We start from the raw sequence: 25406 nt of genomic DNA on the forward strand, positions 1-25406 counted from the left end.
TCCATGAAGTACTTCCATGTGATTAAGTCAGTTGGCCTTAAGTAAACAAGATCACTCTCCATAATGTGGGTGGGGCTTTTCCAATCAGCTGAAGGCCTAAAACGCAAAAAGGGAGTTTTCCCGAGGGATGACTCTGCTCCAGACTATAAGGAGACATCTTTACACAAGGCTTTCACCCTTCCTATTGCCTGACCTAGGGATCTGGAGACACAAGACTGCAGGTGTCTCCAGCATGTCACCTGACCTACAGATTTTGAACTTGCCAGCCCCCCACAACCATGTGAGCCAATTCCTTAAAATCCATAAGTCTCCCCTCCCCCCAATATATATACATGTATATATATTGTAAAGTAGAGGGTCAGTGAAAAACAGGAAAACCCTCAATGAGATGGACTGACACAGTGGCTGCAACAAGGAGCTCAAGCATAACAACGATTGTGAGGATGGCGCAGGACTGAGCAGTGTTTTGTTCTGTTGTACATAGGGTCACTATGAGTCAGAACCAACTCAACGGCACCTAACAACAACAACAACAGAGAGAGAGAGTCAGAAAGGAGCCCTGGTAGTGCAATGGTTAAGCACTTAGCTGCTAACCGCAAGGTCAGCAGTTCGAACTCACCAGCAGCTCCAAGAGAGAAAGACCTGGCGATCTGCTCCCATGATGATTACAGCCTAGGAAACCCTATGGGGCAGTTCTACTCTGTCACATGGGGTCACTACGAGTCAGCATCGACTTGATGGCACCCAACAACAACAATGGAGAGAGGGATATCTCGTATCTCTTACTGGTTCTGTGTCTCTAGAGAACCCTGACTGTCTTAGGCTGGATTCTCTAGAGAAGCAAAACCAGTAAAGTGTATAAATACACATATAGGGAGAGATTATAACAAGGAAACAGCTCACGTGATTGTAGAGGCTAGAACGTCCCAAGTCCGTAGATCAGGGTAGAGGCCTCTCCCAAGTCACACAGCTGCAGAAGCTGGCAAGCCCAAGATCAGAAGGTCGGCGAGCAGGGCTCCCACTCACAGGATGTGCAGATCAATGAATCCCAGGTTCAGCAGATAAGCTGACAGCTCAAGTCCCAGGAACGAGAGATGAGATGACAGGAAGCAGCCACAGGATCCAGAGAGAGCAAAAAGCCAGAACGTCTGCTTATATACAGATGCGGGCCACACCCCCAACGAGACTCCCTTTCATCTGATGGGCTACTCACAGTATATTCAATCATGGGAGTGATTACATTAAAACACGGAGAATCATGGCCCAGCTAAGCTGACACACAATCTTAACCAGCACACTGACTAAGACAGAGTTTTAAAAAAGCCACTGCAGGCCCAGGCTAAGGAGCAAGTCCAGAGCCAGCAGCTACCTGAGGACCAGCCCTCTAAGTGGGTGGCGGAACACCACGGGAAGGAAACTGCGCTGCGGTACCAGTTAACACGGGCTTCCTCCCATCGCCCCTCCCAGAACTGGTGAAATGTTCGTCAGTCCACTCCCTCCAAAACAGACACTGCCCTTAAGGGGAAATTAAACATCCAAACAAAACACAACGCCTTGCTCTGAGGCGTCACATTTTTTCCACAAACAATTGTAGTCACAGCCCTCAGGAGTTCAGAAACCAAAAAATACATGGTGTGCTGCTGTTTACCAGGAGCAAAGAGAAAATATTTTATCCTTTAAGTTGGAAATCTAAATCTTCAATATGCCTCTTGAGTGGTTTGGGAAATTGCAGCGGCGGGGGGAAGAAAAACCTTAGGAGACAAGAACAACAGAGAATTCACTACTGCTCTTCTGAAAATTCTGTGGATCCTTGACTTTGTCTCAGTCGGTGAAGTGAATTAGTAAGTGGATCTGTTTCTCTATATAATTTCTATTAATACAATATCAGTCTCTCCCCATCCTCACTAAATAAATGTCAAACAAACACTTGAAGAATACCATGTTGATGGACTTCCAAACTACTAGCTCGCCCAGACGTCCACATGCCTCAAGCTGGCCTGGTTGAAAGGATAAGTTCCAAATGAGTGGGTAGAGCTACTGAAGTTAAACACTGTCGTTTCCATCCCCGTTGACATGGAGACCAGAAGCAGGTGGCTGAAGAATGGGTAGAGGGACCACAGGAGTGGTAGGTGGTGCCCGAGCACAGTATCCAGGGGCCAAGGACAGGCTGAGGCAACACAGCTGTGGGTCCCATCTGCAGACTCCTGATGGTTTTATTGAGATATAATTGTGGTCATCGGGTACTGTCGATCTGATTCCGACTCACAGTGACCCCATGTGAAGGAATAGAAGTGTCTCCTCGTGTTTTCTGGGCTGTAATCTTTACGGGAGCAGATCACCAGGTCTTTCTCTCTCAGAGCTGCTGGGTGGGTTCTAACCACCGACTGTTCAGTTAGCAGCCAAGCACTTAACTGTTGCACCACCAGGGCTAGAGATATAATTAACTTGCCATAAAACTTGCCCTTCTAAAGTGTATAATGCAGTAGTTTTTAGTATTTCACCACTACCTAATCGAGATAGTTTTCATCACTCCAAAAAGAAACCCCATCTCCATTAGCAGTCACTCCCCCTTCCCTCTCCCCTGAGGGCCTGGTAACCTCTCACCTGCTTCTGTCTCTGTGGATCTGTCTGTTCTGTACATTTCATATCAATGGAATCATACAATGCGTGGCCTTTTGTGTCTGGCTTCTTTCACTCAGCATAATGTTTTCGAGGTTATCCGCATTATAGCAAGTATCGGAACTTCATTCCTTTTTATGGCCGTGTAATAGTCCACTGTGTGGCTATACCACATTTTCTTTATCTGTTCATCAGTTGATGGGCATTTGGGTTGTTTCCACGCTATGAATAATGCTGCTGTGAACATTCATGTACACGTTTTTGTGCAAACATGTTCTCAGTTCTCTTAGGTACACACCTAAAAGTTCTTAATTTTTTAATAAAATAATTTTACTTCATTTAGAGCAGAAAATATGTATGCATTCTCCAAAGCTCTCAAAAATTAAAAGGTTAAAAAGGGTACAGAGTAAGAGTCAGTTTCTCTCGTGTCTACTCCCCAGCACCCACTTCCTCTCCCCAGAGGCAAATACTGCTTTCTGGTTAATCCCTCCAGAGACAGTCTCTGTATATACACCTGCTCTGTTTTTAAAAGCAGCTTGCAGGGAAGGAAGCCCGGCCTCTGGCTCCATTGGGAGGCAGTCTAGTAATGTCACGAGACAGCAGGGCACGGGCCAGGCCCCAGTCTGCTCCCACCTCTGACGTTTGCTACTACTGTGCCCTGGGGAGCCACACAGCCTGAAGAGTGGCTTCTCTTGTAATATAACTGAGTGGCTAGAGAAGAGGGTTGGGGTAGGTGGGCTGTGAAATCTGGTGCTGCCATTTCCTGGCTCTGTGGGCTCAAGCAAGCTGCTTAACCCCTTGGGGACTGTCTTAGTTTCTTAGTGTTTCTATAACAGAAATACCACAAGCGGTACCACCAATGACCGCCCTGACAGGGAAACAGCAGAGAGTCCCTGACGCAGCAGGAGAAAGGTGAGGCACAGAACTCAAATTCTAGTAAAAAGATCAGACTTAATGGTCTGACTGAGACTGGTGGAACCCCGGAAAGCGTGGCCCCTGGACTCTCTGTCAACCCAGAACTAAAACCATTCCCGAGGCCAACTCTTCAGACAAAGATTAGACTGGACTATGGGACATAAAATGATCCTCGTGAAGAGTGTGCTTCTTAGCTCAAGTAGATACACAAGACTAAATGGGCAGCTTCTGTCCAGAGGTGAGATGAGAAGGCAGAGAGGGTCAGGAGCTGGTTGAATGGACATGGGAAATCAGGGGTGGAAAGGAGGAGTGTGCTGTCACAGTATGGGGAGAGCAATTAGGGTCACATGACAATGTATATATTAATTTTTGTATGAGAGACTAACCTGAATTGTAAACTTTTACTTGAAGTACAACAATTAAAAAAAAAAAAAAGAAATACCACAAGGGAGTGGCTTTAACAAACAGAAATCTATCTTCTCACAGTTCAGGAGGCTAGAAGTCTGAATTCAGGGTGCTGGCTCTAGGAGAAGGCTCTCCCTGTCAGCTCTGGCAGGGAAGGGCCTTGTCTCTTCTCAGTGTCTGTTCCTTGGCGATCTTCACATGGCATGACATCTATCTTCCTCCATTCTGCTTGCTTCTATGACTAAACTGCTCCTTTTATCCGTCACAAGTGATTGGCTTAAGACACACTCTACACTGATACACCTCATTAATATAACAAAGAAAACCCTATGCTCAGATGGGATTACATCTACATGCATGCTGTTGTTATTAGGTGCCTTCCACTGATAGCAACCCCATGTGACAGAGCAGCACTGCCCCACAGAGTCTTCTTGGCTGTAATCTTTACAAGAGCAGATTGCCAGGTCTTTTCCAGCAGAGTGGCTGGCGGGTTCGAACTGCCAACCTTCAGCTGTTGTCATGGATTGAATTGTGTCTCCCAAAATGTGTCAACTTAGTTAGGCCATCGTTCCCAGTATTATGTGATTGTCCACCATTTTGTCATCTGATGTATTTTCCTCTGTGTTGTAAATCCTAATCTCTGCCTGAGGCAAGATCAGATTATGTTAAAGAAGATTAGGGTGGGATTGTAACACCCTTACTAAGGTAACATCCCTGATCCAACATAAAGGGAGTTTCACCTTTTATCTTGAGAGATAAAAAGAAAGGGAAGCAAACAGAGATTTGGGGACCTCACACAACCAAGAAAGCAGCGCCGAGAGCAGAGCATATCCTTTAGACCTGAAGTTCCTGCGCAGAGAAGCTCCCAGTCCAGGGGAAGATTGATGACAAGGACTTTCCTCCAGAGCCGCCAGAGAGAGAAAGCCTTCCCCTGGAGCTGATGCCCTGAATTTGGACTTCTAGCCTACTAGGCTGTGAGACAGTCTGTTTACTGAAGCCATCCACTTGTGGCATTTCTGTTAAAGCAGCACTAGATGACCAAGACAGCTGTTAAGCACGTAACCATTTGAGCCACCAGGCCTCCTTTATCCACATGTATAGGGATTAAGATTTACAACACATATTTTCTGGGGACACAATTCAATCCATAACAGGGACTCAGTTTCCTCCCTGTAAAAGACAGATGATGGCAGTACCTCCATTACAGCATCAATGCGCTAATGAAATCAAGTGCTTAGCACCATGCCTGGCACACAGTAGGTGCTCAGTGTTTCCTGCGGCTATAAAGGCCACTGATACTTCACCCTCCTGAGCAGATCCTTGGCTTCCTCATCTGTAAAATGGGGGTAGGTACGTCTTGTGCACAGATATAGTGTAGAACACATGAGGCCCTGGGTGAGGGCCCAGCATGACACCACTTCCGAGCGGCGGGTGCTCAGGGGCAGTCAGAATGGCTGGACCACATCTTTCCCATATGCCACCGAGCTCTCCTCCTGAGGAGAGGCAAGGTCTCCCTCCCGCCAACTGCCCACCACCCTGCGTCTTCCCAGCTGGGAGAGAACAGCACTGAGATCTTCCACACCCACCACTCCCCACAAGCAAAAAGCCTGCATCTGGGACACACCTTTGGTGGATGAATGGTGGCCCCAAAAAAGGCACGTCCACGTGCTCATACCACACCCTGGGAGTGGGACCTTATCTGGAAAATGGGTCTTCGGGTCTTCACAGATGTAACTAAGGGTCTCAAAGTGAGATCATCCTGGATTACCCAGGTGGGCCCTGAATCCAATGACAAATGTCTTTATGAGAGAAGAGAAGACAAAGACACAGAGAAGAAGGTCATGTGAAAATAGAAGCAGAGGTTGGAGTGACGGGCCAGAAAACCCAGAGCAGCTGGAAAAGGCAAGGATGGATTCTCCCCTAGAGCCTTCAGAGGGAGCACGGACTGGCTGACACCTTGAATTGGGACTTCTGGCCTCCAGACTATGAGAGAGTACATCTCTATTGTGTTTAAACCACCAAGCTTGTGGAAGTTTGTTACAGCGGTCACAGGACACAAATACAGGTGACTGGCTTGACTCCTTATTTCTTGGCCCTTTCCCCCTCCCGTTTCTGCTTCTTCCCTCTGCTTTCTCAACAGACACTCGACTCTGAAGCTAAGCTTCTCTTTTGGAAGCCCGGGCTGTTGGAGGCAGCAGGGAAACCCTCAGACAGCTTCAAAGTGAAGAGACCTCAAGTGAAGAAGGAAGCATTAGTGGGGCCATTAGAAACCCGTTAGGAGCTATTTTTCTCCCAGCTGGTAAATAGCAAAAGCAAAGCCGAAGAACTGTGTGTGCAGGTACAAAAACCCAGAGCTGGGAGAGCAGGGGAGGGGAAAAGAAACTGAATGATGCTTACTTGAGCGTGCAAAAGTTCATGAGGGAAAAAAATAACCAGCATGCATGCACACACGCACACACGCACACACGCGCACACACACACACACACCCCAAGAAGGAGAAAGTCTTAGCCTGCAGCAGTTGGTAGCATTATGTAAAATCCCAAGCCCACAAAAATATCATTTGGATGATAAAAAGTTAAATTTAGCTAAGTACAGAGTGACTAATACTAGGAGGGAGAAGCTGCACCCCCAGTTGCCTGGAGCTGATACAGCTGGCTTGCTGAAACTTTTGACAAGTAACCAGGGCCTGGTGCGGCACAGAATAACAGATTATGTAAGAAGAGGCACAACCATCAGCTGTACAAAACAGAGAGTGAAGCCACCGCTGCCTCCCCCAAGGGAGGGAACAGCTGGGGTCTGCCTCGGGCCGCTCTAATACAACATGTCTCGGGAAGCTGGGCATTCCAAGAGGCATCCACCGAGGCAGCCAGGACTGGGCTCCCTCTCCGGATCCACCTGGCCCCTTCTGCAAAGATCTTTTCTCAGAGTGGTTGTGGTGGATGGTTGCTTTCGTGGCACCATTAGCCAAGCCGTTAGCCACACCCTGGCGGAGTGCTCTCCCTTTGAATCTAGCCTGGCCCTAACTAAAACCGACCCAAACCTGTGGCCACTGAGTTGATTCCAACTCACAGAGACTCAACAGGCAGGGTAGAACTGCCCCATAGGGTTTCTAAGGCTGTAATCTCTACAGGAGCAGACTGCCGCATCTATCTCCTGGAGTGGCTGGTGGGTTCGAACTGCCGACATTTTTGTTAGCAACCCAGCCCTTAATCACTGCGCCACCAGGGCTCCTTGGCTACAACTAGTCTGGTCTTAACTAGTAGAAGGGGGTGGAAGTAATGCTGTGCCAGGTTTGTACCTAAGCCTTAAGAAGGTCTGGCTCCTTCTGCTTTCGTGTTCTGCTGGACACAGCTACTATATAAGAAGTCCAACTATCTGGAGATCACCATGCTGTGAAAAGCCCAGCCTAGCCATGTGGAGAGGTTACACGGAGTGGAACCAATGCCCTAGCCAACAGCCTCAGCTGATACAGCCAAGAGGCAGTGCCAACTTCTCAGCCACGGGAGTGGGGCCATTTTGGAATTGATCCTCCACCCTCAACCAAGCTGTCCCAGTTGACACCTGTGGCGTAGAGATGAGCTGTCCCCATGGAGCCCTGCCCCAACTTGCCACATTGTGAGCAAATAAATCACATGGTGGTTGTTTTAAGCCACTAGGTTTGGGAGTGCTTTGTTTTGCAGTAATAGATAACTGACACAGTGGTCAAGCTCTTTTAACAGATTTTAAGAAAATTTCTATTTCTAATGTGAGACTTATGAACACCTTTCACACTCTCACATCCAAGTCACTACGAGAAGTTAGTGCTTACATTAGTCCTAACTCGTGTCTTCCACTCCCAATATTGATGGGATGAAGGCTGAAATCAAGCCTTGCGCTAAGTTTCAAACAGCTGCTTGATAAGCTCCATCTGAGATTGATGACCTGACTCCCGATCACCCTGCCCAGAGCAAGGACATCACTAGAGGTCACCAGGTGGGGTGACATGACCAGTGGCGGGAGTTGAGATCAGCATTCCCACTAGCTTATGCTGGGTAAGTCAGCTCCCCTCTCTGGGCCTGTGTCTCCCCATCTGGATAGTGAAGAGGTTGGACTAGATGACATCTAAGCAGCCTCTAAAGTCAGCTCCCACATTCTGCAATCCCATGGGTCTGAGAGAAGGGAGCGCTGAACAGAAGCAGCTAAGCAAAGTCCATGTGACTTGCATTAAGTTATACGAGGCAGACACACACATTGGGATTCTCACACCTGTCCCCTTGGGACCCTGCGTTCTTCATTAATGTGTTTGTTCATGCCACACAGTTTCCCCATGGCAGAGTCTGGCTTGCTCCAATTTGCTCTTCCTAAATTACATTTCTAGCCTCCTTGACTCAAGGTTCTGTAAGAAGAGGGCTACACACCCCAGCCTTTCCCCCACAGTGCCCACATGATCTTCCATGCCCCCTCTCTCTTCTCTCATCAGCCAGTGGATGCGCAGATCCAATGGAGGACTCCAAGGGAGCCCTAGGGGATGGCAGAGCATGCAATTCAACTAACAAGAGTGAGAACAAAACCTTTATTGCGATAATACACTGAGATTAGTTTGTTATAGTGGCTAGCATTACTTATCCTAACTAATACCTTCACAAACTGCTACTACACGTCAGATATGTGAAGGATACATAGGAGAATTAGGCCTAGGCCTAATCTTGCCCCACTTAAAAAATCAAACCCTTTACCATCAAGTCAATTCCAACTATGGTGACTCCACGTGTTGGAGTAGAACTGTGTTCCATAGGGTTTTCAGTGGTTGCGATCTTTCAGAAGTAGATCACCAGGACTTTCTTCTGAGGTGTCTCTCTCTGGGAAGACTCAAATCACCAACCTTTTTGTTAGTAGTTGAGTGCTTAGCCATTTGCATCACCCGGGGATTCCTTGGAACTACCAGTCTAGTTGATAATTCAGGGAAGAATAAAGACCAATTCTGTACCCTGGGATCACACGTTGAACACATGGCAGACAGCTTCTTGTTATTCAAGCGCCACCCACACTACCTGCTTCCAAAAACCTCACAGCACAGGCTCACTATGTTCTCCTGCCTCCCACAAAAAAGACAGAAGACAAACAAACAAACAAAAAAACTAGATGAGTCAAAAAAGAAAGAAATCAAAAAGGAAGGAGAAAATCTAAACCAATACTCCTAATTGAGGACAATCTACAAGCAAATGACTAAAAATCTCGGCTGTGTGCTTCCTGGTAAGCAAAGCAAAGAAGGAAACAGGCTGGGTCACAGAGCCCTCATCAATGGTGGAAAGCATATTGGTTCATATGAGAAGTAAATTTAGTCTTGGCTAAGAGCTCTGAGGGCAACTCTCCATGGGGTGGCTGTGTGAGAGAAGAGCCTCTGGTCTGGGCAGGAGGCAGCAAGAAGAGCCTAAGCTTGTCTAGATCGCTGCCTGCCTCCACCAGGTAGGGCCAGCTTCGCAGCCCTGCTTCAGGCCCACTGGCCCGACTGACTCCTGATGGAGAGCTCCTCAGAGTAATTCTTCATCCTCATTAGTGTCAACACGGCAGCACCATGATAATGATGGAAAATATTTACATACCACACCACTGATGGGTTGTTTGGACCATCTGGCTACTGGATGCGGTAAGTATTGTCAAACACATGTCCCTTCATAAACGCTGTGACTTAGCACTGATGGGGGCTAGACAACAGGAAATCTAAACAGCATCACTCGGCCCCCTTACCATCATACTGTCTGCCGTGCCAGCCCGGAGCCAGAGAGGCCAACTCCTGTGCCTGCCCGCCTGTGTACCACAGGTTGGAAGGGAGCTCACCAACTCCCACCCCTGACATATCTGGGCTGAGCATCAATCATAACAGTGCAGTCTCCCTTTATCAAGGGCTTCTTCGGGAGTCAATTGTGTCAAACAAGCCTCAACTCTGCAAGACAGCTCTGATCGCACAGCCACCTGGGGAACTTCTCCAGCGATCCCAGGGGATGGCTGGGAATTCTCAGAGGAAATTCGGCACAGCTCGCTTTTATCTGAAGCAGCTTCCACATGAGCTCTGTCACAGTCGGGACTAGATGGAGGATGGTGACATTAGCCTGGCCTAAAAGGAAATTTCTCTTTATTTTATTGTTACTGTTGTTAAAAACATAAATAGCAGAAGACACCTCAGCTCAACAGTTTCTCCATGAACATTTCAGTGACATTGGTTACATTCTTCCAGTTGTACAGCCATTCTCACCCTCCTTTTCCTAATTGTTCCTCCCTCATTAGCATAAACTCACTGCCCCATAAGCTTCCTATTTAACCTTTTGAGTTGCTGTTGTCAATTTGATCCCATACAGATAGTTCCTACACGAAAATTTCCTCATTGTTCTGTCCATGTAACTCCACCAGGTTCTGATATTAGAATGAACAGTTTTTTGTGGGTCAGCGTTACAATTTTTTTTCTTTTTAGTTTGGGGGTGTTGAGTGGGTTGTCTTATTATTATTTTCTTAATTTTAGTTTAAAAAAAAAGTTCCATTTGGAGTCTGTTCAAAGGTAGTAATGTTCTTAATGGGAAGCATATGCTGTTGCCCACCTGAGGCCGTGTCAGCTCCATGATCACGTTGTGCCATCTCTTTGACAGCAGGTGAGTCAAACGGAAACCCACCACAAGTCCTTGTGGGCCCGCATCTTCACAGGGACTCCGGGCCCATCCAGTATGAACCCACAGCCTCAAGGTCGTGTTAGAACTAATATCCTCACTGATGGTGAGTTTTATGTGTCACCTGGATAATGGTGCCCAGTTGTTTGGTCAAACACCAGTCTAGGTGTTGCCGTGAAGCTATTCTATAGATGTGGTTAACATCCACAACCAGTGGACTCTAAGTAAAGGAGATTATGTGGGTGAGCTGCATCATCTAAAAGGCCTTAAAAGCAAAAACTGAGGTTTCCTGGAGAAGAAGGATTCTGCCACAAGACTGCAGCCCACCGGCCTGCCCTACGAATTCCAGACACACCAGACTGCAGCATCAGCTCCTGCCTGAGTTTCCAGCCTGTCAGACTTCCCTGCCCTACAAATCTTGGATTTGTCAGCCACCACAATGTCATGAGCCAATTCCTTAAAATAAATCTCTTTTTCTATATCCCACCGCACATCTGTCAGTTTGTCATATTGTGGTGGCTTTCATGTCACTATGATGCTAGAAGCTATGCTACCGGTATTTCAGATGCCAGCAGGGCCACCCATGGTGGACAGGTTTCAGTTGAGCTTCCAGACTAAGACAGACTAGGAAGAAAAGCCTGGCAATCTACTTCCAAAAATCAGCCAGGGAAAATCCTATGGATCACAACAGAATATTGTTCGATATAGTGCTGGAAGATGAGCCCCTTAGACTGGAGGGCACTCAAAATACACACTGGCTGCAACAATGGACTCACATATACCAATGACCGTGAAGATGGCGCAGGACCAGGCAACGTTTTGTTCTGTTGTACATGGGTTTGCCTTGAGTTACAGCCAACTCGATGGCAATGGGGTTTCTTTTTGGCGTAATGAAAAGTTCTGAAACTAGATAGTGTTGATGGTTGCACAACACTGGGATGTATTAAATGCCACTGAACTGTACCCTTTAAAATGGAAAGAGAAAAAAATATATAATAATGTCCTTAATCAGCAAAGTTATTTGCTGGTTTTACAGGTCTGTGAAATCCAAGTCACAGGCCTGAGGTTCCTCCTGTGCACGCTGGGGCTCTCCCTGAACATCAACTCCCCGAAGGCAAGATCGCTGTTCCTTTGGGGTCCAGAAAGCACCTTAAGTACTTGGTGATGGACTAGCTGACTGAGGGGAGCCAGGTGGCTGCTCTTCCCCTGCACACCAGGAAGGAGCTGTGCAGCCCCACATCCTGACTACAGGAATCTGAAAACCCAAGGGCCCCCTCCATCACAGGCAAGCAGGCACCTAACAGGAGTCTGTGTTCCTGACCAGCCCTGCCAGGATCTCTGCTGCAGCTCGCCCTTTGCGGTGGGAAAGGCTCTCACATACAAGGAGTTTTCTCCAGATTTTCATTTTACTTAAAAGCTCTTCCTAGCCTGGGGTTTTGCGGTTAAAAACCACCGTCTTGAACTTATCCACTGTAAGTGGGAGTGCAAATTGGTACAACCTTCATGGAGAGCAATTGAGCAATATCTACTGAAAAGAGAAGAAAAACGCCCTGTGACCCAGCAGTCCTGCATCTGGAAATTTATTCACAGACAGGAGAGTAAATGTGTGCAGCAGCCTATGCACTGGGTTCTCATTGCAGCACTGTCTCCTCCCCACCTTCTGCCATCACAGTCTAAAACCCTGTCAGCAAGGAAGGGGTGTCTTAGTCATCTACTGCTGCTGTAACAGAAATACTACAAGTAGATGGCTTTAAAAAAGAGAAATTTTTTCTTTCACAGTCTAGGCGGCTAGAAGTCCAAATTCAAGGTGCCAGCTTCAGGGGGAAGGCTTTCTCTCTCTGGCAGCGTTGGGGGAAGGTCCTTCCCAGGTCAAGGAGCTTCTCAGTGCAGGGACCCTGGGTCCAAGGGATGTGCTATTCTCCTGGCTCTTGTTTCTTGGTGGTATGAGGTCCCCCTGTCTCTCTGCTCACTTTTCTCTTTTATATGTCAAAAGAGATTGACTTAAGACACAACCTAATCTTGTAGATTGAGTCCTCCCTCATTAACATAACTGCCAATAATCCCACCTCATTAACATCATAGAGGCAGGATTTACAACCCATAGGAAAATCACATCAGATGACAAGATGGTGGACAATCACACAATACTGGGAATCATGGCCCAGCCAAGGAGACACATATTGTTTGGGGACACAATCCAGTCCACGACAAGGAGTTTCACATATGATGATGCATCCATGCAGCAGAATACCAAGACCACCGTTACAACGAACCAGGCAAACTCTTCAGTCAAAGATTAGACTGGACTCTGGGACATACAATGATACTTGTGAAGAGTGTGCTTCTTAGCTCAAGTAGATACATGAGACTACATGGGCAGCTCCTGCACAGAGGTGAGGTGAGAAGGCAGAGAGGGTCAGGAGCTGGTTGAATGGACACAGGCAATCAGGAATGAAAAGGAGAAATGTGCTGTCAAAGTATAGGGAGAGCAACTACGGTCACATAACAATGTACGTATAAATTTTTGTATGAGAGACTAACTTGAATTGTAAACTTTCACTTAAAGTACCATAAAATAAAAAAAGATGACAGCCAAGAAAAAAATAAAAATAAAAGAACCAAGCAAAACAGAAAAACCAGAACAGAAATATCGAGACTGTTCACCCATTGTGAAGAATGTAACCGATGTCACTGAACAATTTATGTAGAAATCATTGAATGAGAACATGAACTGCTGTGTAAACCTTCACTGAAAACACAATAAAATATTATTTAAAAAAACAAAGATGACGACGAACCAGGCAACTTCAAAGGAACTAACAGAGAATATTGCCAGGATTGACGCATTGTTATTGCGCTGGTTTTTAAAAAAATAACATATATTCATATATGGAGAGAATCTCTCTGACAACATACACACACACACACAAAATGAGCAATCATGGTTATCTCTGAGGAGAACTAGGAGATTGAAGACGAGGGCGGAAGGAAGTTTTATGTTTGCCTGTAGACCCTTCTGAATTTGGTACCTAACATATGTATTAGTCATCCAAACAATTTTAGAATACATTTAAAAAAAAAATTTATTGAGGTGAAATTCACAAAAGCTAGCCATCTTAAAGTGACCAATGTAGTGGCATTTAGTACATGCAAATATATTATTTTAAACACACTACTTTCTACCCTTTAATTCTGGGACCCTCATATTCCTAACACTTATCTGTCAGTTTGTCACACTGTGGTAGCTTGCATGTTGCTATGATGCTTGGAGCTACAGTTCTGAAAATTCGTCAGTGAAAACTCTATGGAACACAATGATCCAATATGCATCTGCACATGGGGATGGTGCAGGATCAGGCAATATTTTGTTACACTGTACCTCATGGGGTCCTCATGAGTCGGGGGCTGCCTGGAGGGCAACTAGCAGCAACAACAATCAAAACGAAAAAAACAAACCCACTGCCGTTAACTCAGTTCCAACTCATAGTGAGCCTACAGAACAGAGCAGAACTGCCCCATAGGGTTTCCAAGGCTGCAATCTTTACGGAAGCAGGCTGCCACGTCTTTCTCTGGCAGAGCGGCTGGTGGGTTTAAACTACTGACCTTTAGGTTAGCAGCTAAGTGCTTAACTACTGAGCCACCAGGGCTTCTTTAACAACAACAATAGGAAAGGGGGGGAACAATGACGTGAGCCCTGAAGGACATTTGGCAGATGGACACACGCCGCGCTGACCCCTTCCACAGCCTCCAGAACAGCCCCACTCATGACAACGGAAATTTGGCCTCTGTCTTCATCTTGGTAGTCCCGGTCTGCTGAATGACTCAGCGATCCTTCAAAGACTGAATTATACCTGGCATTCTCTGTGTATTGAAAGAGAGGCAAGAAATACCTTTGAGACAGAGAAGTATAATTACTGGGGAAATGTGAAGAACGCCCCATTCCCCTGACGAAGCTTGCTAAATGAGGTGTCCTCGTACTAACGATGATAATGTGACAGTTCTTGCTTCTAGCAGGAGTTAATGATTTACTTCCAGCAGCCAGATTCTTCCTGCCAGGTCTGGTCAAAACATCACCCTCAGCCCCACTCATCATGGTGGCCTTGGGAAGGCCAGGGCAGGGAGCACCAAGCAAACGGGAATTCTGAAAGCCCCATCTCAAAGAACCCACCAAGGTTAATCTCTCTTCAAGTTGCATTCTACGTAGATCATCATCTGAGACTGGTGCTGAGCAGAAAATAAGGCACTCCCAGCCTTTGTAATAACAATGTAAAGTTGTAAATGTGTTCGCAACATCCTCAGAGGTGCCTCAGAATAACCCTGCACAGATGGCAGTTTTATCCCATTTTCACCGAAAGGAAGATTCTGGTTTAGGGAGGCTGAGTAACTCAACCCAAACCCCGCAGCTAGTAACTGGTACAGCTAGAACCAGGACATAAGTTTCCTGACTCTGAATCACCCCTCCATAACTGAAACACTAGGTGTGAGCCTCAGCCCCAAGAAATAGCTTCTACAGGTCTTCAAGAGAGATCGGGAATGCTCTGCAGCTTATACTGCCATCCCTACGTTTCCTGGGATCCTGGGTTCCATAGAGGCGAAAAAGACACTGGTGGCTGCCTAAGATTCCCTGGGTGTTATTTCTTTCTAACCAGGAAATAAGGTCACTGGTTCTCTGATAGCCAAGCAAACAGGGGCCACAGGTGTTCCTCCTCTGACAGCAATTCTTCCCATTAAATGTCCTCACTGGTTACTGCTGACATGTAGGACAGCTATGGTTCTTGTTCATTTACTTTGCAACTGGCCACCATACTGTCTTATTCTAATTCTTTCTCAGTTTGTCTACTTTGAAAATTGAAGACAATCATTCTATCCATTTAACTACATTCTTGTAACCTCCTTTCTCTGAGTTATGTCCTATTTCTTTTTCCTAACCCACTGCGCTGACTCCAATGGCCAGAATAATGATTAATAGCGATGAGAGAGGGCATTCTTGTCTTGTGACCAACGTTAATGAGAATGGTTCTCACAACAGCGGTTTCTAGATGTTATTTGACCCCAAAATCCTTTTTTGACACAATATCCAACAGCATCATGCAGGTTTTGCGTGTTCCTCAAAACATACTTTCGGAAGTGGTGCTACAGTATTACTCTTAAGGGTAAAGCGGTTACTGATTTGAGATGTTCTTTATCATGTTGAAATCTGTGCTGATCCCTCAATGGACAGCGAATTTGATCAAATGCTTTTCTAGCATCTATTGAAAGGACTGGGGACAATGGTGGGTCAGTGGTAGAATTCCTGCCTTCTATGTACGAGACCTGGCTTCGATTCTCGGGCAGTGCACCTCAGGCACAGCCACCACCCCTCTGTCAGTGGAGGCTTGTGGATTGCTATGATGCTGAACAGGTTTCAACACCGGAGCTTCCAGACTAAGAAAGACTAGGAAGAAAGGCCTGGTGATCTACTTCTGAAAGTCTACAACTGTCTGATCCAACTAATCATGGGGATGGTACAGGACCAGCCAATGTTTCATTCAGTTGTATATGGGGCTCACCATGAGTTGGGGGCCGACTTCATGGCAGTTAACAACAACATTAAAATGACTATATGTCGTTTTCTTTTTTCTACTTTCTTCTTTTAATAAATTTCTTCGTATTAAATCATCTGCTTATGTTTTTGAGACTGGTCTACACCCAGTGTCCTAAGCCCTGTGCTGGGTGCCAGTCCTCCAGGAGCAGAGAGAGACACCAAACAAATGGTTCCTGCCTACAGAGGATGATAAGTCTCTCTCTCTCACTCACTCACACACACACACACACAGAGACACACAGACACACAGACACACAGACACACACACACTCACAGACACACACACACAGAGAAAGAACGGCACACCACCCAAACAGCCGACTGGGGTTTGTGAATTGATTGTCATACCCAGTGCACACTGAGGATCGAGGAACTGAATGTGAATCAGGCTATAATCGAGGGCTTTCTGCAGGAGGTGAGGCTGCAGAGACTCACAAAGGCTCTCTGAGGAATCACAAGATGGACAACTAGTGGCCCAGAGGATTCAGGGACAGGCTGGGAATGAGGACATCTGAATTGGCCTCCTGCCTTTCTGCCAAAGAGTGTGCTTTCCTGGCCAACAATTTTCTCAACAGTAAAACCGTGGCCATGTCAGAGAGTGGAAGGGCCCGGCGGAAGCTCGCAGTTCTGCCTCCTTTGGTTGCAAACAGAGGCTAAGGCTCACAGAGGGGAGCTGACTTGCCCAAGGCCATGGAGCCATCCTAAGTCCTTCTTTGCTCCAAGGGGAGGGGATGAGAAACAAAAGAGAACTTTCAGATCTTGGGCAGACAGGAAGAAGAGAAAACCCAGGCGTCAAGACTGTTCTTATAATAAATATTATTGTCTGTACCTGGTGAACCGGCTGAGTCAGGAGGTGGTCAGAGTTCCAGGTCAGGGCACAGAGAGCAGAGGTAGCATGGGTCTGACCCAGGACGAGGGGGCGATCCCAAAACCCCCTGAAGCACACCCACATCACCAGAGATGACCTTCTACATCAACACACCTGAGCAGACATACAAGGACGGCTTTCCATACCCATTCATCTATGCATCATCCATCCATACATCCATCCATCCATACATCCATCTATCCATACATACATACATACATACTAGTCATCTATCACACATACATACATCCAATTAGCCATTCATCCATCCATCCATCCATACGTCCAACCAGCCATCTATCCATACATACATACACACATCATCCATTCATCCATACATACACATACAACTAGTCATCCAGCCAGCCAGCCAGCCAGCCGGCAATCCATCCATCCATCCATCCATCCATCTAGCAAGTATGGAGACACACTAGACATTAAGACCCAGGCTTACCCTATAGAGTAGAAGGAGGCAGAGGGAGAGTCTGGTTCAATCTGGAATCCCAAAGCCCATTACCCTGCCCCACCCCAATCAATAAGCCTCACCCTGCCAGTGATCCAAGCCTTCCTCAGCTTCTCCAGGTGCACTTCGCAGCCTGAGTCTGCACATAAGGTCCTAATGCAGGTGGTCCCAGCCGACTGTGACCTCTCACTGGAGGGGACCAAGTATCCCAGTACCTCGCCCAAACCAGGCACAAGGATGAGCATGGTACTTGTTAGGTAACAGGCAACATGTTAGGCACTTTCCCATACATTCTCCTTTAAACCCCATGATCAGCCAAAAGGCCGGTGAAGACACAGAAGCTCGGAGAGAGGATGGGACATGCTTGAGGCCACAGAACAGGTCAGGGACAGGGTCACGCCTCAAACCCAGCCATCTGCATGTTGTTGAGATCAGCCTGTGCATTCGATGCCTTGCACACCAGCTGCCTGATCCCCGTGGGGCTGAAGCACCTGCCCCTTGGTGGAGCAGCCGCCCATTCACCCTTCAGCTGTGGGCGCCAGGGAACACAGGCAGTTGGCATCTGCTCTTTGAAACGGTATCTGTCCTTCCACTCACTGAGAGCAGGTGAGTCATAAAAGGACATGCCCCACATCAGGTGCACAAGTGTTTCAGACAGACAGATGTCCTCACACCCGGTGACCCGGAACTTCCTCTCTGAGGAGCGCCATCGGGTAAGCAGGCAGTGAACAGCCCCTGCCCCCAATATCTCATTTGTGAGGCACACAGTCGGTGCTCCATAAATGCACAAGGCTCTAAGTGCCCTGCAAGCCTAAGACTTTAAAGGGAGGGGAGAGTAAGTCCTGCGAAGGTGGGTATCACTCCATGGCAAACTCGAGTACAGCCTCCTCTTCATACCAGTGGTTGTCTGCTCACAGGTGAGCAGAAAGAACACAGGGCAGAGTCGAGCAAAAAAGACCCTCATTCCAGCTTGGGTGCTCACTGGTTGTGTGTCTCTGGACAAATCTTAACCACTCTAAGCCTCAGTCACTTCCACCCCTGGAGGAAGCGAAAGCTCCAAGTCTCTCTCCTCACTGAAGGCTACAGCCCAAAGAGAAGAGTGAGCTCTTCATAAACTCAATGGGACAGCATATAGGCAGGTTGTTAGGGACTGAATTGTGTCCCCCCAAAATATGGGTTGTAAATCCTAAACCTGTATGCCAGTGGATGTAATCCCATTTAGGAAGAGGACTTTCTTTGTTATGTTAATGAGGTCATATCAGTATAGGGCCTGTTTTAAGCCAATTACCTCTGAGATATAAAAAGAGCAGATCAAGCCCAGAGAAGGAAGCACAAACTAAGGGGAAGATACACACCCCAAGAAGGTCGTCAAGGAACCAGGAAACAGAAGCTAAAAAGAAACAAGGCCCTTCCCCCAGAGCTGACAGAGAGAAAGCCTTCCCCTAGAGCTGGCGCCCTAAATTCGGACTTCTAGCCTCCTAACTGTGAGAAAATAAACTTCTGTTCACTTGTGGTATTTCTGTTATAGCTGTACTAGATAATTAAGACATAGGGAAAGGAGAATGTTTCAGCCTTCCCAGATATATCTTTTATTATCATTCATGGGAAGGACTAGAATGCTTTTCCCTTCAATCTCCTCTCTTCTCTGTCTTCTGATAGAGAAACCAAAATACAGGGAAGAGCAGAGAGACAAAGAAGGAACAGGAAAAGACGTTTAGATGGTCTGCCGAGTGATCTGCTGTATACACATATACATGCACACACACAGCCTGTGCCTCACAGCGTACTTTTCAAAGTTTGCCTGCATCTATTATATCACCAGATGGAGAGGAGCAGGGAGAACAGAAACTATCGTCTCACCTTGTCAGGTGACGACAGGGAGGCCCAGGGAAGGAAAGCAGCCCTGCCAAAGGTCACACAGCTCAACTGAAACTGGGCCTCCAGACTCCTGGGGCAGCGGGTCAAGAGCCAGTCAAAGTGCGGAATGGCTGTGGGCACGGTCTCCACACAGCCATGAGCCCAGATGTCGGTCATTCTGTGTCTCTCCCTGTCTGTGTGTGTGTCTCTGTTACACACACACACACACACACACACACACACACAGAGTGACTGAGCTCTGCACCAGGAGCCCACCTGCCTGGGGAACCTCATTCCAGGGGGAAGCAGGAGCCTCTTCTTCTCTCGTGGGCAGGGACAGCGTGCTGCCTCTTGGGCCCCCTGCCCAGTATCTCCATAGTGATAGAATCACACCGGCTGTGGAACTAAAAATAAAGCCTCTGAAGCCCCAGTGTCTATGCAGTGCTGAGGTGGGGGAGTGTGTACTCGGCTCCAGCTGCACAGGCCTTGGCAATTCAGGGCCACCAAGTGACCACATACCCCAAGGCCCAGCAGTGTCGCGCCACCACCACGCCGTGCTCCCAAGAGATGTGTGAGTGTTGCCACCCGCAGGTCCTGGACCAATGGCTCAGCGTGGGCAAGTGCAGGGTAGTACAAGGGCACGCAGGCTCCTGGTGCAAATATTCCTGCATCCAAACGTCTGTTCGTGTAGGCCTCGGTGCTGCTCAAGCCCTGAAGATAAGCAGCGTTCCCTTTTCCAGGGGTACCATGGGACACGTTATCCTACTCAAAAAAAACAAAAAGAACTTGAACTGAAACTAGCCCCTGAGGTCACCTTTTAGATAAATAACAGATTGGCTCACAAAATAAAGAATATCACTGTGCTCCTTTAAAAAAATCATCTATATGAGACCAAATGGTCAACAATTACTTTAAAGCAAAAATGAGAAAGTAAGGCGGCAGGGAAATTAGATTAGTGGAAACAAAACAACCAGAATGGAAATAATGAAAATGTGAATACACTGTGAAGAATGTAACCAATGTCACTGAACAGTTTGTACAGAAATTGTTGAATGGGAACCTAAACTGCTGTGAAAACCATCACTGAAAACATAATTAAAAAACATTTTACGTGATGCTTAGATTCCAAGGTGGGCCTTCAAAAACCAATTTAACTCCACACGTCCACTGTGCTGCAAAGTGTCTAAAGCAACAGCTCAGCACAGAGGTGTAGAGCCAGGCTGCCTGGATTGGAATCTATTAGCCATGGGACCTTGAAAAAGTTACTGTACCTCTCTGGGCCCTCTAGCCTCAGTTTTCTCATCTGTGCAATGGGGCTAACTTCCTAGGGTTGTTGTGGGATGAAATGAGTACCTGGGATAGAACAAGCAGCCAAGAAGCCTGAGATATTACAACGGCAGTGGCAGTACAGCAGCTCAGTAACTCAGCTGCACGGTGGGTCACATGTTCGCTTGTGGGCTAGCCTCAGAACCTGGTCGTGGGAACCAACATTCCAATGGAAAACAAACACACCGGCCAGCACCTTCCACCCAGTGATCTAAGTTAGGCAATGCCCAGACCAGAAGACTATAAGGGGAGAGGTCAGGCAGAACTGGCCGGGATGAAAGCGGCCCTTTCCAGAGGCAGGAACAAACCTACACACCAATGAAAAAAACAAATTATTGCCGTTGAGTTGATTCCCACTCATAGTGACCCTATAGGACAGAATAGAACTGCCCCACAGAGTTTCCAAGGAGCTGCTGGTGGATTCGAACTGCTGACCTTTTGGTTAGCAGCCATAGATCTTAACCACTGCACCACCAGGGCTTCATACACCTATAGGTTCAAAAAATAAAACCAAACCCGTTGGCGTCAATTCAATTCCAGCTCACAGCGATCCAATAGGTTCAGGTTAACTAAAAAATAAAAAGGCAAAAATAAAAATAAAAAATAAAAATAGAAATAAAAACACAACTGTTTAGAACTGAGAAAAATTGTACTTTTCATTATGTATGTTTCAAGACTATCTGATTTTTAACATTTTTATTTGTCAATTTACTATGAGCGTATATATTACTTTAAAATTTTTAAAACTCATTAAGAAAAATAGAAGTGTAACCTAGTGCTAAGGAAAGAGGCCCCGGCTCATCCTCACCAAGTTCCCCCTCAATTTCAATCTTCCTGTCTGTTATGGAGTGAACTGTATCCCCCAGAAATACGAGTGGTAAATCCAACGGTTAAGATCCCATTTGGGAACAGGTTTTCTTTGTTATGTTAATGAGGCAGTATTGGTGTAGGGTGTGTTTTAAGCCAATCTCTTTTGAGATATAAAAAGAGAAGATTAGTCACAGAGAAAGAAGCACAAATAGGGGAAAGATAGATGCCACATGAAGATCGCCAAGGAACTAACAAACAGAAGTTGAAAAGAGACAAGGACCTTCTGCCAGAGCCGACAGAGAGAGAGCCTTCCCCCAGAGCCAGTGCCCTGAATTTGGACTTCTATCCTAACTGGGAGAAAATAAATTTCTGTCTGTTAAAGCCTCCCACTTGTGGTATTTGTGTTATAGCAGCATAGATAAACTAAAACAGCGACTTTCCACAAGTCAACCCAGGCTCAGTTTATCTTCCACATAATCTAGACCATGAATCATAATGTAGGATTCCGGGTACAATAACTGACTATGACACAGTTAATTTATAAACAGCCCTAAAATTCCCAAATAAAGCACGATGGGTGCAACTCCTCATCAGTCACCAGCGCTGAGTAGTGGTGAAGCCCCCTTAATTGGGGAATATGGAAATGTTTGTGCTGCTTCCCAGGCACCACTTCGCATGACACTGCCCAGCTCGATAATGGATTTCATAAGTCAGCAAGGGAGCTAATGTACATCGAACATTAATTTGCCTGACGAAGCCAAGCGTGACTTAGTGAATTCCTGACGCTTTCCTCTCTGACTCAGCCTCCCCAGGAGGCCCAGATACCATCATCGGGTTTGGCTTCGTGGAGTGCCAGGGTAGGGGCCCAGAGGACCACGCTTCAGGAGGCACTGTCTCCCCGGGCACCCCTTCTGCTGTCTGCCCCCTTCTCCTGGAGCTGCCTGGGAACCTCTGCAAGGGCAGGGGGCCCCAGGGGAGTGGGCATCGCAGGTGAGCCGCTCCAGTTCCTCCAACCCCAGGAAGGCCCAGCAGGCTCCGTATCTGCTGTTGTTAGGTGCCGTCTAGTCATTTTCAACTCAGAGCAAGCCCGTGTGACAGAGCACAACTGCCCCACAGGGTTTCCTAGGCTCTAATCTTTGCAGGAGCAGACTGCCAGGTCTGTCTCCCGTGGAACCGCTGGGTGGCTTCGAACTGCCAAACTTTCAGTTAGCAGCCTAGCGCTTAAGTGATGTGCCACCTGGGCTCCTGCCTTTCATACCTAGGACCGCTAAAGACCTCATCTATGCCTGACTTAGAGAACAGGCCCCAGCACCACCAACCTTCATACCCAGGACTGATGAAGACCTTGTCTACGCTCCACTTAAGAGTTCACAGACTTACACTCCCATCCTTCCTCTCACTGAGGCGCACAGCTCCCCCAGGAGGTTGTCGGATGGATACAGAAACCAAGGCCCCAAAAGGCGCAGGTGCGGTGCCTCATCGAAGGCATTCACCTAGGAAATGGTACGACTCCCGCCTCCTAAGCACCCCTAGTCCCATCTCACTGTTCCTCATCCAGAAGCAAGCCAAAGTCAGACCTCCTGCCCTCTCTGCCGCTGAGCCCAAGGCCTCCCCTCCATGCCTCTTTCTTTCTGCTGGGCTTCCACTGGCCCTTCCTGCCCTCTCCCACTTTTCCAAGTCCCACGTGCCTCAGGAGAGAAAGAGGAGAGCAGCACACAGGAACCTGCACACCTGCCAGGGTCGGCACCCTTTGGGGTGACTCTAAGCACCCAGATAAGATTTTGGAGAAAGTAGGAAGAACTGGCAGGCAGTAACTGGGGAGGGCTAGTGGGCCACGTGTTGGAGACCACTGCTCGTGTTGGGGGTCCTTGGCTCTGCCCCCCCAGGACCGAGCCAGCCCCTGCTTCTCTGGACGTGACTTCTTATCCCCCTTCCCCAAGTCTTCTCCCATTCAGAGAGTCAATGAAACTATTCTGCCAAGTTCAGAACCAGGCCATGCACTCTGAAGAAGCCAAAAAAGGAGAACTCGGCCCCTGTTCTGGAAGGCCCTACTGCTCAACGGGATACCCAAGCACCAGGAGTCACACCAAGATTACATGAAAACAGACTTGACTTATTTAGTCTGAGACACTCCAACCACTCTGTCCAGAGCAGAGACAAGACTCACCTGCTCTGAGCAAGCCACTGGACCTCCAGCTTTCTCCTCCCCCACAATAGTCACCAGGTGCCGAATCCCTCCCGAGCCACTGTGCCAGGCAGGCACTGGTGACCTAAAGATGAAGAGGTTCCTCCCAGCCTATGGAGCAGGTGGGCTGGACCAAGGATCCCACAGCAGCTTTCTCCCTGCTTGATAGCAGGAAAGGTCCATAACATAAAGATCATGGTTAGAATGGTCTGGGTAGCATCAGCCTGACCCCACCAAACACCCAGCTTGCACCTACAAGACCACCAAGACCAACCTGGGTAAACTAGATGTCCCATATGCTATGAGCCAGCCTCCAGTTCCCTAGCCCTGCCCTTGAGTCCCAATCCCTCTCCCCTGCCAACGCTCGCACCCACCCCTGTGATCTTAAGGTTTCAAGGAAATGAACAGTCATTCCTCCTCATGGAAAGGTCAGACCCTTGGACTCGGTTTTTTTCCAGTGCTCCTTCCAGTTCTCAGATTCGTAGGATTCTTAATTCCCTTTCCCCCTCCTGCTGGAGAGTCAGACAGAACGTTCCTCAGAACAGAGAACTTTTAGCCAGGGGCGGGGAGAGGAATAGCCGAGACAAGATAAAAAATGGGTGAAACCAGGTGCTGTAAAACCTTAGCATCAGAGGAACATGGGACAAATTGTGCCGGCGCCAAAAGCGACCCAGCAGTCACTACCGTGAACCCACGGCGCTACTGTGAGTCACTCAAGGCTGTGAGCTGGAGAAAAACTAGTACTTTCTACCACAGCACAGGGCTGCATGTTAATAGCAGGAAATTTGTTGCACGCATCAGGCTGCGCCCCACAGAAGTATAAATTAACGCGCTCCTATCCGTGCGGGGCTAATAGGAATCTTGCTCCAGGACAAGAGACAAAGTCACTTTCCAGATGTTGCCTCCGTGTGTTGGAAAATGTAACACACAGGGAAAAAAAAATGAAAATCTTGAGTTATGCATGTCCAACTGATGGCTAAACAAGTGAAAGTTCTTTCAGAGCTCTTGAGGCTTTTGTTATTAATGGTGTTTTAGTGCCGGGTTCTTAAATACATCCAACAAATTTCCTTTAAACTGGTAGTTACTGAAGGAGACGGGGAAGGCTGCAGGCCTCCCACCTACCAGATGGTTAAACCACAATAAACGTTTGGCCTGTCAGATGCACAACACTGAGGAACTAATTGAAATATGCTGCAGCAAGCAAACCCAAAATAAATGTGAAATAATTGTTTCCGCACATGATAACCCACTGAGTTACCTCCACGTCGGCTGTCCTGCTCTGGTTTTTTGCTCCCCGCTCAGAGAGCCTCACATAAGCATGGTTTTCATGACTTATATGCTCTCTTTCACTGTGATTGCCCAAGAGGGGAAAATTCTAATTGCGAAAAATGTTTGGTTTCTCTCCCTCTTAAAAAAAAAAAAAAAAAGTGAAAAGTCAACTCTTGCAGTATGCCAAGAAAAGGAATTAATGGGCCCTTAAGCAGCAGAGGGGCGGGGAATGGAAATATTCTCCAGAGCACCATCATTAAGCCAGCAGTCAGCAACCTCCAAACCTCAGGGAAGCCCTGCCTTGTGGCCAGCCTCATGTGGAGGAAAGCTCTCCACTGCTGAAAACTGGGAGAGGCCACAGGTTTCCACCCGGCACAGCCCACCCCATCCTCCACCTCCCTTCCAAACTGCTTTTCAACAGGCTGTGAGGACAGGCAGCAGGAAGGTTAGCTGGAGGACCCACCGA

The 25406-nt window shown here is 47.4% G+C and overlaps 1 protein-coding gene across 1 annotated transcript in view; it reads right to left on the reverse strand.

The window, feature by feature from the left end:
* PITPNM2 (phosphatidylinositol transfer protein membrane associated 2) overlaps positions 1 to 953 on the reverse strand; it is a 100519-nt gene extending 99566 nt beyond the window's left edge. The window contains exon 1 of the mRNA XM_023739300.1: positions 904 to 953. The gene's annotated coding sequence lies outside the window, so the exon portion shown is untranslated. The remainder of the gene's footprint in view (positions 1 to 903) is intronic.
* Between the last annotated feature and the right edge of the window lie 24453 nt (positions 954 to 25406).

This window comes from Trichechus manatus, unplaced genomic scaffold (genome assembly GCF_000243295.1).
Source record: "Trichechus manatus latirostris isolate Lorelei unplaced genomic scaffold, TriManLat1.0 scaffold00131, whole genome shotgun sequence".
NCBI classification, from domain to species: domain Eukaryota; kingdom Metazoa; phylum Chordata; class Mammalia; order Sirenia; family Trichechidae; genus Trichechus; species Trichechus manatus.